The sequence below is a fragment of the Narcine bancroftii genome, chromosome 3, assembly GCF_036971445.1.
Source record: "Narcine bancroftii isolate sNarBan1 chromosome 3, sNarBan1.hap1, whole genome shotgun sequence".
In the NCBI taxonomy this organism is placed as follows: Eukaryota; Metazoa; Chordata; class Chondrichthyes; order Torpediniformes; family Narcinidae; genus Narcine; species Narcine bancroftii.
In genome coordinates this window covers 111104827-111118853 of record NC_091471.1, presented here as the reverse complement: position 1 = coordinate 111118853, position 14027 = coordinate 111104827, and the positions used below count along the sequence as shown (strand labels likewise).

At 37.5% G+C, this 14027-nt stretch overlaps 1 protein-coding gene across 30 annotated transcripts in view; it reads right to left on the bottom strand.

Annotated features, from left to right (window-relative positions):
- The window catches only part of rbm47 (RNA binding motif protein 47), a 365648-nt gene that overhangs the window by 197134 nt on the left and 154487 nt on the right, over positions 1-14027 (bottom strand). Inside the window, exon 1 of one of the 30 annotated variants that reach the window (XM_069924847.1) lies at positions 9485-9504. The exons of the other annotated variants lie outside the window; for them this stretch is intronic. The gene's annotated coding sequence lies outside the window, so the exon portion shown is untranslated. Of the gene's footprint in view, positions 1-9484; positions 9505-14027 lie in introns of those variants that run through there. 30 annotated transcript variants of the gene reach the window in all.

Below are 14027 nucleotides of genomic sequence, written 5' to 3'. Positions count from 1 at the left end.
TGAGTTTAATGAAAGATTTAAATTTGGTGGATATTTGGAGAAAAGTTAACCCTACAGAGAAAGATTTTTCTTTTTATTCTTCATGACATGATTAGTTTTCTAGAATTGATTTATTTTTGGTATCAGCGCATTTACAAGGTAGAGTATTACGAGCTGAATATAAAAGTAGAGTTATATCAGATCATTCATTATTACTTTTTTCTTGTGAAAGTTTGGAGGTAGTGCATTCGTCGTTTAGATGGAGGTTTAATGAAATGTTATTGAAAAAACCAGAGTTTGTTACTTTTGTTAAAGAACACATTTCTTTATTTCTGACTGAAAATGTTAATTCTGTGGATAGTCATTTTGTAATATGGGATGCTTTAAAAGCTTATTTGAGAGAGCAGATCATTAGTTTTTCTACGAAAGTTAAGAAACAATGGAGTTAAAAAATAAGATTGCTGAGTTAGAGAAAGACTTTCAGAAAGGGGTAACAGAAAATAAAAAGATTGCATTGGAGAAGTTGAAGCTGCATTATAATACTTTACAAACTTATCAGTTTGAGCGCTTAATTGATCGATCTAAACAACGTTATTATGAGTTGGGGGAAAGAGCTCATAAGGTACTTGCTTGCCAATTGAAAGCTGAACAGACGTCTCAGACTATTAATGCTGTTAAGAAGAATTTAATAAGAGAGGAGTCACATGATGGAGTAGTGGCCGGTAGGAGAATACCAGCCCTCTCCAGAAAAGAAGGAAAAAGGTGAAGAAAAAGCAAAGCCCCAGACACACAAATCACAACAAATAAAAAATAAAGGTGAAGGCCTTATCTGCACGAAAAAGCAAGGACCCGCCGTGGAAAGAGGAGCCCACTCCCTGAGGTTAGTGGAGACCCCGCAGGGTCGCGACCCAATAACCGCAGGACTGCAAAACTGGATGGGAAAAAGGGCTCATGGAGCCAAACAGAGGTGCACGATGCCCATGACAAGGACAACACCGATGGGAGGGGGGACCAGCTGTGGAGTTTCACTCCACAGCACAAACAGCTGAGAGAGACCCAACAGCAGGGCTCCCAGCTAGAAGATAAAGAAAACAACGGGAACAGGAGGGGTGAAAAAGAAAAAAGGAAACTAGAGACACAACAGATAACCAACTCAGAAGAAGAGGACCAACATCAAGACAACATGGAAAAAAATACCCAACAAACTGAGACAAACAGCTCAACAAGAAAGTCATAAGAGACACAGATACAAGGAAGAGAAATAGAAGACACAAACAAAAGAGCAGACACAGAAGAAGAAGAAGAACACCAAGCTCTGCACAGAGGAATAGGAGGTAAAATGAATGGACAGTACATAGACAAAAAAAAACTTTTCAACAAACAAATGAAAGCATTAAAAGAATTGCTGAAACTAGAATTTAGTGAAATGAAAAGAAAAATGAAAAGTACGGAAGAAAAAGTGAGTGGAATAGAGCTGGTCATAAAAGATGTAGGGAAAACATTAGAAAATGTGGAGGAACGTGTAATGGCGGAAGATATGGAAGTGAAAGATTTAAAAAGAAAATTGGAAGAAAGTGACAAAAAAGTTAAAGAAACACAGGAGTTGTTAGCTCAGAAGATGGTTATAATGGAAAACTATAGTAGGCAAAACAATATAAAGATAGTGGGCCTTAAGGAAGATGAAGAAGGCAAAGATATGAAAAAATTTATAAAAGAATGGATCCCAAAAGTCCTGGGAATGCCAGAAATGCAGGAAGGAATGGAAATACAAAAAGCACACAGAACATTAACCCCTAAACCATAGTCACAACAAAAACCAAGATTTGTTTTAGTAAAATTCCTGAGATATACGACAAGAGAAAATATGTTGGAGAAGGCAATGAATAAAATGAGAGAAGACAAAAAAACCACTGGAATACAAAGGTCAAAAAAAAAATTTCTACCTAGACATAAGTTTTGAGCTCCTGAAAAAGAGGAAGGAGTTTAACGCAACAAGATCAATGCTATGGAAGAAAGGCTGTAAATTTATGTTAAGGTATCCAGTGGTGCTTAAAATAATAATCCTGGGGCAGCAAAACAGACTGTTCTTGGATCCAGAGAAAGCACGAGGATTTGCAGAATACCTGCAAGACAGAAAGAGAAATGAAGAGATGTAACAAGAACAAAGTACAATGACAAACTACATATAAAGAAGTAAAAATAATGTATAAGTAAGAACTAAAGAAGGGAAGAAAAGGGAAGTAAGGGAGAAGGGGGGAAAAAGAGGGGGGTTAAGAAATTTTTTAAAAATTAATAATAAATAAATAAAACATAAAAAGAAAAAGAAGAAAAGAGGGGGAGCTTTGTTGTAATGTGAAGATAAAAGTCTTTTCTGGAGGGGGTTGGGTGGGAGAGAATAACAGTCACTGCAAAATCAGTTGACACTTGCGAACGGGTTCGCAGTCTGAATGGAGAGGGGAGTTGTGGTTGCCTGGCAAGGGACAAGGGGTGACTCAGATGGGAGGGGGAGACTTGGGGTTAAGGGAATTTTAGATGTGGGAATGCTTGAAATATTTTATGTTTTAGAAGTGTTGTCATACAGTGTGTTCAAAAAACGAAAACTGAGAAATGGAAATGGGAAAAAGGGGAAAGGTGGTGGTGAGGAAGTGGAAATGAGATGTAAACAAAATATGACCATGCTGAATGATATGACTATAAATATTAATGGAATACATAACCAAATCAAAAGGAAGAGGCTATTAAATTTACTGAAAAAAGAAAAAATTGATATAGCATTCGTGCAGGAAACACATCTGACTGAAGTGGAACACAAGAAATTAAGGAGATACTGGGTAGGGAAAGTAACGGCAGCATTACATAACTCAAAAGCCAGAGGGGTAGCTATATTAATCAATAAAAATGTACCAATCAAAATAGAGGAGGAAATAATAGATCCAGCAGGGAGGTATGTAATGATAAAGTGTCAGATAGATTCAGAATTTTGGAATTTGCTCAATATATATATGTGTACCTAATGAAGAGGATTAAGAATTTATGCAAGATATCTTTTTGAAGATTGTAGATCTTGATAGGAGGGGATTTTAACCTTAATTTGGCTTCAAAGATGGATAAAACTGGACAAAAGACTAGCAGAAAGAACAAAGTAGCCAAATTTATGGTTAAATCAATGCAGGAAATGCAACTTTTGGATATTTGGAGGAGACAACACCCAAAGGAGAAGAAATACTCATATTATTCGAGTAGACATAAAACATTCTCAAGGATTGACCTGATACTGTTGTCAGCCCACATCCAAGGGGGAGTTAGGAAAATGGAATATAAAGCTAGATTGTTATCGGATCACTCACCCCTGTTATTAGCAATAGAGCTGGAGGACATCCCACCAAGAACATATAGATGGAGATTAAACTCCATGCCACTTAAAAGACAGGATTTTAGAGAATTAATTGAGCACCAAATTAAAATGTACTTTGAAATAAATATGGATTCAGTGAAAGATTAATTTATATTTATGGGATGCAATGAAAGCCTTCATCAGAGGGCAGATAATAAGTTATGTAACTAAAATGAAGGACTACAATTGAGAAATAGAACAGCTGGAAAGGGAAATAGTAAGTACAGAAAAAAGAACTAGCAACAAGGGAAGATTCAACAAAAAGAAGGGAATTGGCAGACAAAAAATAAAATACGAAACACTACAAACGTATAAGGTGGAGAAAAACATAATGAAGATAAAGCAGAAATATTATGAGCTTGGAGAAAAAACACACAAAATACTTGCTTGGCAGCTTAAAACAAAACAAGCTAAAAGAACGTTATTGGCATCAAGGAAAAAGGACAAACAAATTACATATAACCCAACAGAGATCAATGAAAACTTCAAGGAATTCTACGAGCAATCATAACAAACTGAGAATAAAGGGAAAGAAGACAAAATAGATGAGTTTCTAGCTAAAATTGAACTACCGAAATAGCAAGAAGAGGAGCAAAACAAATTGATAAAACCATTTGAAATAGAGGAAATACAGGATATATTAAAAAAGCTACTGAACAATAAAACACCTGGAGAGGATGGACTCCCAATAGAATTCTATAAAACATTTAAAGACTTATTAATTCCTCCTCTCCTGGAAGTAATGAACCAGATTGAAGAAGCACAAAACATGCCAGATTCATGTAAAACAGCAATAATTACAGTAATACCAAAGACGGGGAAAGATCCATTAACACCAGCATCGTATAGACCAATATCTCTACTTAACTCAGATTATTCTTATTCTTTGGCTTGGCTTCGCGGATGAAGATTTATGGAGGGGTAAATGTCCACGTCACCAAGATAATAACAAAACTATTAGCAAACAGATTGGCCAACGGTATACCAAAAATAGTAAAAACTGAATTTATTAAGAAAAGGCGAACCACGGACAATATCTGTAAGTTCATTAACTTAATCCATGCAGTACAAGGAAATAAGATGCCAACAGTGGTGGTTACTTTAGACACAGCAAAAGCCTTTGACAGAATGGAATTATTTATTCAAAGGACTACAGAGGTTCAACCTACCAGAGAAATATATTAATTGGATTCTTTGGCTTGGCTTCGTGGATGAAGATTTATGGAGTGGTATGTCCACGTCTGCTGCAGGCTCGTTGGTGATTGACAAGTCCGATGCGGGACAGGCAGGCACGGTTGCAGCGGTTGCAAGGGAAAATTGGTTGGTTGGGGTTGGGTGGTGGGTTTTTCCTCTTTTGTCTTTTGTCAGTGAGGTGGGCTCTGTGGTCTTCTTCAAAGGACGTTGCTGCCCGCCGAACTGTGAGGTGCCAAGATGCACGGTTGGAGGCGATATCAGCCCACTGGCGGTGGTCAATGTGGCAGGCACCAAGAGATTTCTTTAAGCAGTCTTTGTACCTCTTCTTTGGTGCACCTCTGTCTCGGTGGCCAGTGGAGAGCTCACCATATAACACAATCTTGGGAAGATGATGGTCCTCCATTCTGGAGACGTGACCCATCCAGCGCAGTTGGGTCTTCAGCAGCATGGATTCGATGCTTGCGGACTCTGCCAGCTCGAGTACTTCGATGTTGGTGATGAAGTCATTCCCATGAATGTTGAGGATGGAGCGGAGACAGCACTGATGGAAGCATTCTAGGAGCCATAGGTGATGCCGGTAGAGGACCCATGATTCAGAGCCAAACAGGAGCGTGGGTATGACAATGGCTCTGTACACGCTGATCTTTGTGCATTTCTTCAGGTGGTTGTTTTTCCAGACTCTTTTGTGTAGTCTTCCAAAGGCGCTATTTGCCTTGGCGAGTCTGTTGTCTATCTCGTTGTCGATCCTTGCATCCGATGAAATGGTGCAGCCGAGGTAGGTAATTACAGTGTGGCTTTCGCGCAAACAGAGGAACTACTGACATGGTCTTTGCCCTCAGACAGCTCCAAGAAAAGTGCAGAGAACAAAACAAAGGACTCTACATCACTTTTGTTGACCTCACCAAAGCCTTTGACACCGTGAGCAGGAAAGGGCTTTGGCAAATACTAGAGCGCCTTGGATGCCCCCCCAAGTTCCTCAACATGGTTATCCAACTGCACGAAAACCAACAAGGTCGGGTCAGATACAGCAATGAGCTCTCCGAATCCTTCTCCATTGACAACGGCGTGAAGCAAGGCTGCGTCCTCGCACCAACCCTCTTTACTATCTTCTTCAGCATGATGCTAAAACAAGCCATGAAAGTCCTCAACAATGAAGACGTTACATCCGGTACCGCACGGATGGCAGTCTCTTCAATCTGAGGTGCCTGCAAGCTCACACCAAGACACAAGAGCAACTTGTCCGTGAACTACAGACGATGCCGCTTTAGTTGCCCATTCAGAGCCAGCTCTCCAGCGCATGACGTCCTGTTTTGCAGAAACTGCCAAAATGTTTGGCCTGGAAGTCAGCCTGAAGAAAACTCCATCAGCCAGCTCCCCACCAGCACCACCAGCCCCCCCACATCTCCATCGGGCACACTGAACTCAAAACGGTCAACCAGTTAATTGGATTAAAGCATTATATAAGGGACCATTGGTGAAGGTGACAGTAAATGGGTATGTATCGAACCAATTTAAATTAAGCAGGTCAACTAGGCAGGGATGTCCACTATCTCCCTCACGGTTCGCTTTAGCTATAGAACCCTTGGCAGAACTGATAAGAACAGAAAATAAAATAAAAGGGATAAAAATAAAAGAGAAGGAATATAAAATCAGTCTATTTGCAGATGACATCATAGTATACCTAACAGAACCAGAATTATCAATAAAAGAATTACATAAGAAATTGAAAGAATATGCAGAAATATCAGGGTACAAGATCAACGTAAATAAAAGTGAAGCGATGCCAATGAATAATGCGGATTTCACAAAGTTTAAGAAAGAATCAGCATTTAAATGGCAAACACAAGCAATTCGATACCTAGGTATTAGACTAGATAATAATCTAGGCCATTCATACAAATTAAATTATCAGCCATTAATGAAGAAATTACAAGATGACTTAGAACATTAGAAAGATTTACCACTAACACTGATAGGAAGGGTAAATTGCATTAAAATGAATATCTTCCCAAGGATACAATGCCTATTTCAATTGTTACCAATTCCCTTAACAGAGAAATTCTTCAATGAGCTAAAGAAAATAATATGGAAATTCTTATGGAAAGGGGAGGAAACCAAGGATAGCGCTAGATAAATTAATAGAATGGTACAAACAAGGGGGCATACAGCTACCAAACTTTAAGAATTATTATACAGCAGCACAATTAAGATATCTATTGGATTTTTATCAAACAAGGGAAAAACCAGATTGGACCAGGTTAGAGCTAGATAAAATAAGAGAGAAGGTACCAGAACATATAAGTGGGATGAAAAACTGGTGCAACATAGAAGTTCACCAGTACTGCACCATCTGCTCAGCATTTGGAAGAAGATTCATGTAGAAATGAAAAAAACAAATTACCAACTACCAAAATTATTATTGATGCATAATCAACTAATCCCTTTCACAATAGATAAGCTTTCCTTCAGAGAATGGGAAAGAAAAGGGATCAAAAGAATAGAAAATTGTTTTTTGGGGAAATTATTTATTATCTTTTGAACAAATGAAGTACAAATATGGTATAACTCATGGTACAATGTTTGCATACCACCAACTGGAAACCTACTTAAAGGACAAATTGGGAGGCAGGCTGAGGTTACCAGAAGGAAGCAGCTTTGAATATGTGATTACATACACAATGATAATTAAAAGATTTATAACAAACATGTACATCAAGCTGTAAGAGAAAGAGAACGATGTAATAAGCTGTGAACCCAAACAAAAGTGGGAAAAAGATCAAAACATAAAGATAAAAAATTAAAAATGGGAAAAGCTATGCTCCAGAACTATGAGAAATACAATAAACATGACTTTACGCATGATACAATATAATTGGTTACACAGGAACATAGGAACATAGGAACATAGGAAGAAGGAACAGGAGTAGGCCAAAAATGGCCCATCGAGCCTGCTCCGCCATTCAATACGATCATGGCTGATTTCATTTATGACCTAACTCCACCTACCTGCCTTCTCCCCATATCCCCTAATTCCTCTATCATGTAAAAATTTATCTAACCGAATTTTAAATATGTTTAATGAGGCAGCCTCAACCACTTCCCTGGTTAGAGAATTCCAAACATTCACTACTCTCTGGGAAAAACTATTTTTCCTCATCTCTGTCCTAAATCTACTCCCCTGAATCTTGAGACTGTGTCCTCTCATTTTAGTTTCCCCAGTCAGCTCAAAAAACCTTCTTACATCTATCCTATCCATACCCTTCATAATCCTATATGTTTCTATAAGATCTCCTTCTGAACTCGAGTGAATACAATCCTAGACAATTTAATCTTTCATCATAAGTCAACCCCTTCATCCCAGGGATCAACCTAGTAAACCTCCTCAGGTTCGTCTCCAAAGCCAGTATATCCTTCCTCAAATATGGAGACCAGAACTGGACACAGTACTCCAGGTGCGGTCTCACCAGTACCTTATACAGTTGCAGCATTACCTCCCTACTCCTGAATTCAATTCCTCTAGCGATGAAGGCCAACATTCCATTTGCCTTCTTAATAACCTGCTGCACCTGCAACCTAACCTTTTGCGATTCATGCACAAGTACTCCCAAGTCCCTCTGTAGTTTTTCACCCTTTAAATAATATTCAGCTCTTTTATTTTTCTTGCCAAACTGGATAACCTCACACTTACTAACATTGTACTCCATCTGCCAGACCTTTGCCCACTCATCCAGCTTAACTATATCCCTCTGCAGACTCTCCACATCCTCATTACAATTTGCTCTTCCACTCAATTTGGTGTCATCCGCAAACTTGGCTACACCACATTTTGTCTCCTCCTCCAAGTCATCAATGTAAATGATGAACAGTTGTGGGCCTAACACTGATCCCTGCGGCACCCCACTTTCCACTCTCTGCCAACCTGAAAAACGCCCATTTATCCCGACTCTCTGCCTCCTGTCAGATAACCAATTTTCAATCCAGGCCAATATACTTCCCCGGACTCCACTTTCCTGTAACTTACTGATAAGTCTCTTGTGCGGCACCTTATCAAACGCTTTCTGCAAATCCAAAAATACAACATCAACCTGTTCCCCTCTATCCACCGCACCCATTATATCCTCAAAGAATCCTAACAAGTTTGTCAAACAAGATCTTCCCTTTCTAAAACCTAATTGAACCCTTACGTTCCAAAAGTTTCACTATTTCATCTTTAATGACGGCTTCAAGCATTTTTCCAACTACAGACGTTGGCCGATAATTTCCAGTCTTCTGCCTACATCCCTTCTTAAAAAGTGGCGTGACATTTGCTGTCTTCCAGTCTGCCGGGACCTGCCCAGAATCCAAGGAATTTTGGTATATGACAACCAATGCATCAACTATAACTTCTGCCATTTCCTTCAGAACCCCTTGGATGCATATCATCAGGACCAGGTGATTTGTCTGGCTTTAGTCCCATTAGTTTCTCCATCACTACTTCCTTTGAAACAATCCAAAAGTTAAATAAATGGGACCCAACATTATCAGATAGATGTTTTCGCTGTAAGAAGGAAATGGGAACAACAGTACATGCAATTTGTGCATGTGAGAAAGTGGAAAAGTTTTGGGAAGATCTAAATCAGGTATTAAATAAAATCACATGCACAATACGAATTATACGAATTATCAATCATTATATCAACTAAATTTTGTACCTATATTAAGATGGATTAAAGCAGATTTGATTAAGTGGGAAGATCTTCCATTAACTTTGATTGGTCAAGTTAATTGTATTAAAATGAATATTTTTCCATGAATTCAATATTTATTCCAGTCACTACCTTGTTTACTTTCTAAGGGTTTTTTTCAAGATTTGAATAAAGCAGTGAGAGAGTTTTTATGGAAAAATAAATTAGCTAGAATGGCATTGCATAGACTTACATGGAAGTATACATTGGATGGATTATAACTACCACATTTTCAAAATTATTATGAAGCGGCCCAGTTGAAGTTCCAGTAGATTGATGGATTTAGATCAGCCTCCTAGTTGGGCTAAAGTGGAGATGGTGTGTATTCCTAGGGTTGAAATACATGAATTTATATTTTGTTGGAATTAGAATTTGTTACAGCAATATGATATACCGATATTGAAACATTTATTAAAGATTTGGCTAAAAAAAATAGGGTGTTAGGTCGAAAGATAAATTATCCATTTTAACACTGTATCATAATTAGCTTATTTCTTTTTCAATGTTTAACAATAATTTAAAGATTGGGATTTTAAAGGTATAAAGACAATAAAAGATTGTTTTGCAGAGGGGCAATTTCTTTATTTTAATCAATTGAGAGAAAAATTTGATATTTCCGCTCCATAAATGGTTATATGGTTATACCTGTTAATTCTTTGCGTATTATCAACTTAGAGCTTTGATAAAAGATAATTAAGGTAGAGAGATGAGTTTACCTACTTTGTTGAGATTTGAATCTTTGATTTCCTCTATACTGAAAAAGGGTTATATTTTGGTTATGTATACTTTGTTACAAGATAGTATGGATAAGCCAGATTGGGAGAAATGTAAACTTAAATGGGAGAGTGATTTAGTATTTATTTTTCCTGAAGAAGATTGGGCAAGTATGTGTCAAGACAATGTAATTAAATTGACCAATGTGCAATATGGAATGGTTAATTATAATTTTTTACATCAATTATATTTGACCCCAGAAAAGTTAAAAAAAAATATGGATTTAGTAATTCGGATTCTTATTTTAGATGCGGATCATGTATTGGAACTTTTTTTTACATGCTGTATGGAATTGTGCTAAAGTTCAATCATTTGGGCAGGAATTAAAGTAGTTTTGGAGAAATTATATAATTTTATACTACCGTTAGATCCAACGATTTTTTTTGTTGGGAAATTTATATTTGTTAAGAGGAATGGGATTCGATAAAATTCAAATTGCTTTTGTACGTTTGGTATTATCAGTAGCACGTAAATGTGTTGCTAGTACTTGGAAAGATGATACTGAGATTAATATAGCACGTTGATATAATGAATTGAAAGTATGTGTTGTAATTGAAAAAAAGACATATACTTTACATGATAATTATTCTTCTTTTGTTAGTAAGTGGTCTCCGTATTTGAAATAAATGCATTTAGATATACTTTGAAATGTTGTTAACATTTAAAAATCTTTATATATATATAATTAATGTTTTCTACTTTTTTGTCGCTCCCTTTAAGGGAGCTGGCGTAAGGGTGGGGGGGGGTATGGGTAATAATGAAAAATTTTCTTTGACTATTTTTATATTGTATGCTATGTTTCTGTTCTCTTTTAAATAAAGTTTTGAAAAAAAAAGAAAATTTGGTGGTAAGCTGCCTTTTTGAACCACAATGAAGAAGCACCAGAGTTTCAGGATTTAGATGTAGCTGCAATGAAGAATATTCCTGCCTTGGTGGTAACAATTTCTAGTAACCATGGACACTAAAAATATATTGATTGCTGTTAACCCACTAATTAGGCATGCTCATCTCTTGTAAAATGTAGGAAACATACAGTTTCCTGTTATCAAAGTGGATGACAGCTATGTGATTGAAGACTATTGAATACAAATATTTATTTCAATGGTGTGTGGACAGATATCACAGTAAAGGATTTGTCTTTAAATTGCCCATAGTTACTGAACTATTATAGCGGATCTCTATATTGTTTATTTATACACCATAAATATCTTATCATGCCATAATGCTGCTTAAATCACCAGCCTAGAAAGTAAGGCTTTTCAGATTGTAATCTGATATTTTTTTTCCGTTCACTCCCATTCACAGTTCTCACATTTACAAAGGAAAACTGTTAAATTGTATGCAGGAGATCTCTTGTACTATAGCATTGTTGGGGCTGAAAATAATACTCTCATTATAATGTGTTGATTGGAAGTTAAGTAAATGTTTTTGGATTTCAGAAGGAGTGTGCAGTCAAACATAGGTTGTGACATGGCAATTTAACATTAAAAGTAAAACTAAACACTATCAAAAGATCTATACAGCAGACTCCATGAGATCTTAATATTTCACTTTTTGATAGAGTAAAACAATTTGCTGTGATGAAGTTGTGGAGGGAGGTGGAGAACTACAACTTTAGTTTCAGTTAAATGGAAGTGAAAGTTTCAGCTGCCAGCACTACTCACTGGCACATAGCTGGTAAAATTGAAACTAATGGACTTCGGCCCAAGTGCTGCCGATGATACTGAGGATGGGAAGTTGTCCCTAGTTAGACATTGTTTTGGGTCTGATCGGGCAGCATGAGGTTGCTGCAATTAATGCCAAGTCAGAGTGCTTGGTTTGGCTGCTCAGAGATTGGTGTCTTGCTCTGGTGAGGTTGGACATCTGGACATGACTGGGGAATTCAGGGGATCAGGAAGAAGTACTATCGGGGTCAATGACCAGAGGGTTGCAGTGCATTTTGATTCTGGAGGATTGGGAAGTCAGTGATGGCAAGTTCAAAGGTTTGGGAGATTTTAAAAAAACTTTAGGGGGTCAGCTGCTGAGAACTTGGACATTTGGATATGACAAGCCAGAAATGATCAGGATTGATCAGGGTAAAATAAAGAGATGACTTTAGTGATTTAGAGGAGAATGTTAGGCTGACTGATTCCTTGTGGGCTATTTATTTTTTTACATTTTTAAAATTTAGCATGGTAACAGGCCATTTCAGCCCATGAGTCCATGCCACCCAATTTACACCCCATTAACATACACTCTTGGTCCATTTTTGAAGGAAGGGAGAAAAACCGAAGCCCCCAGAGAAAACCCATGCAAACACAGGGAGAACGTACAAACTCCTTACAGACAGCGTGTGATTTGAACCCAGCTCCGGTCCTGATTACTGGAGCTGTAAAAACATTGCGCTAACCGCTACACCAACTGTGCCATCCTATATAGGATATAGGTGATCTTATTTCAATGGTACATGGAACATGACTATTCTGAATGTGACAGACAACAATCATTGCTCAGGATAACGTGGAACAATTTCCTTGACAACTTTTCTTGAACTTGTGATAAACAACACTTGATTCAAATGTCGTATTAGATAGGAACTGCTGATCAAATTTCTGGAGGGAGACAAAACATTCCAAAAATGGTTGTTATCATGTTTCACTCTGGGTAAAATGTTTTCTCAATTGTGCAGAAATGAAATAATCAGCAATACAGGATCTAGTTTCTAGGCTGATAAACATGCAAGGTAAATTGATAAGATTGGGATTCTATCACTACCACTGGTACTATGCCTTCATAATGGATTATACAGGATTACATCAGTGGAGCGAGGGGAACAAAGGGACTCTGGAGCAAAAATACACCAATTATTAAAGGCTTTGCCACAGATTTGCAAGGCATAAAATAAGCAAACTGAGCTGCAGGGTTCATTTTAAAAAGGATAACATTGCAAATTAGTGTAGTTTTATTAAACCAGTATAAAAATTTTTTTACATCACAATTAAAGTACAGCATGCAATTCTCTTCATAATTTTATACAATAGATATCAAGGCACTGCAAGAGGTATTCAGAAAATTCATTAGGATAATACAAGAAGTGTGAAAATACATGCATAAGGAAAAGATTAACACTTAGGGGGACTTTTCTCTTAAGAAAAAAGGTTGTCTTATAGAGGTTTTTAAATTATGAAGGCTTTTCACAGTGGGTACAAAGAGAATGTTTCCAGCTGTGGGGATATCATTGATCTCAGATACTTGAATTTGCTTGGGTAACTAGGCAGTGGTTGAAGCAAATAGAATTGATACATTTGAGGGAAGACTTGAATTCATGCTTATGCTAATAGGTTAAGAGAGGAAAGATGAGAAAAAGTTCAAATCGTCCATTAATTCAGGCAATGGACTGATTGGACTGCATAGTATGTTCCTGTGTTATTTATCCTATGTAATAGCAATTTAATTGTATAAAGTTGTCTGATGCTCTATTGTTTGTTAAGTATGCGAGATGGAATTTATGGAACTTTATGGAAATTCCAAAAGCAAGAAGCAATGATATTGGAGGCAAATTACTGAAAGCTTATCTAAATATCAGACCATAAGACTAATACATTATCAATAGTACCAAAAGGCTGAAGTTGCTGGACAACAGGTTTTTAATACCTTAAGACTTGGACCATGCTCCTGTTCTGGCCCGATCCCAGGTCTTGTATTGAGGGAGGGACTTGGCTTACTGCCTTTATTAGGGGATTCCAAGGGGTGGAGTCACTGAGGGAAGGTAGGACAGCCATACATATACACTGCCAGTAACCAAATAACAGTATACAGTGGTGTATCCCACAAAGGAGCAAAAAATAGGCTATTCAGCCCATTGAATCTGCCCCACTATTTAATCTCTGAGATGGCAGCACATGAATTGCAGCAGCCACTTCAGCCCTCACATGAAATCCATGAAATCCCCAACCTGCTATGTTGTATCAACAATCAGGAAA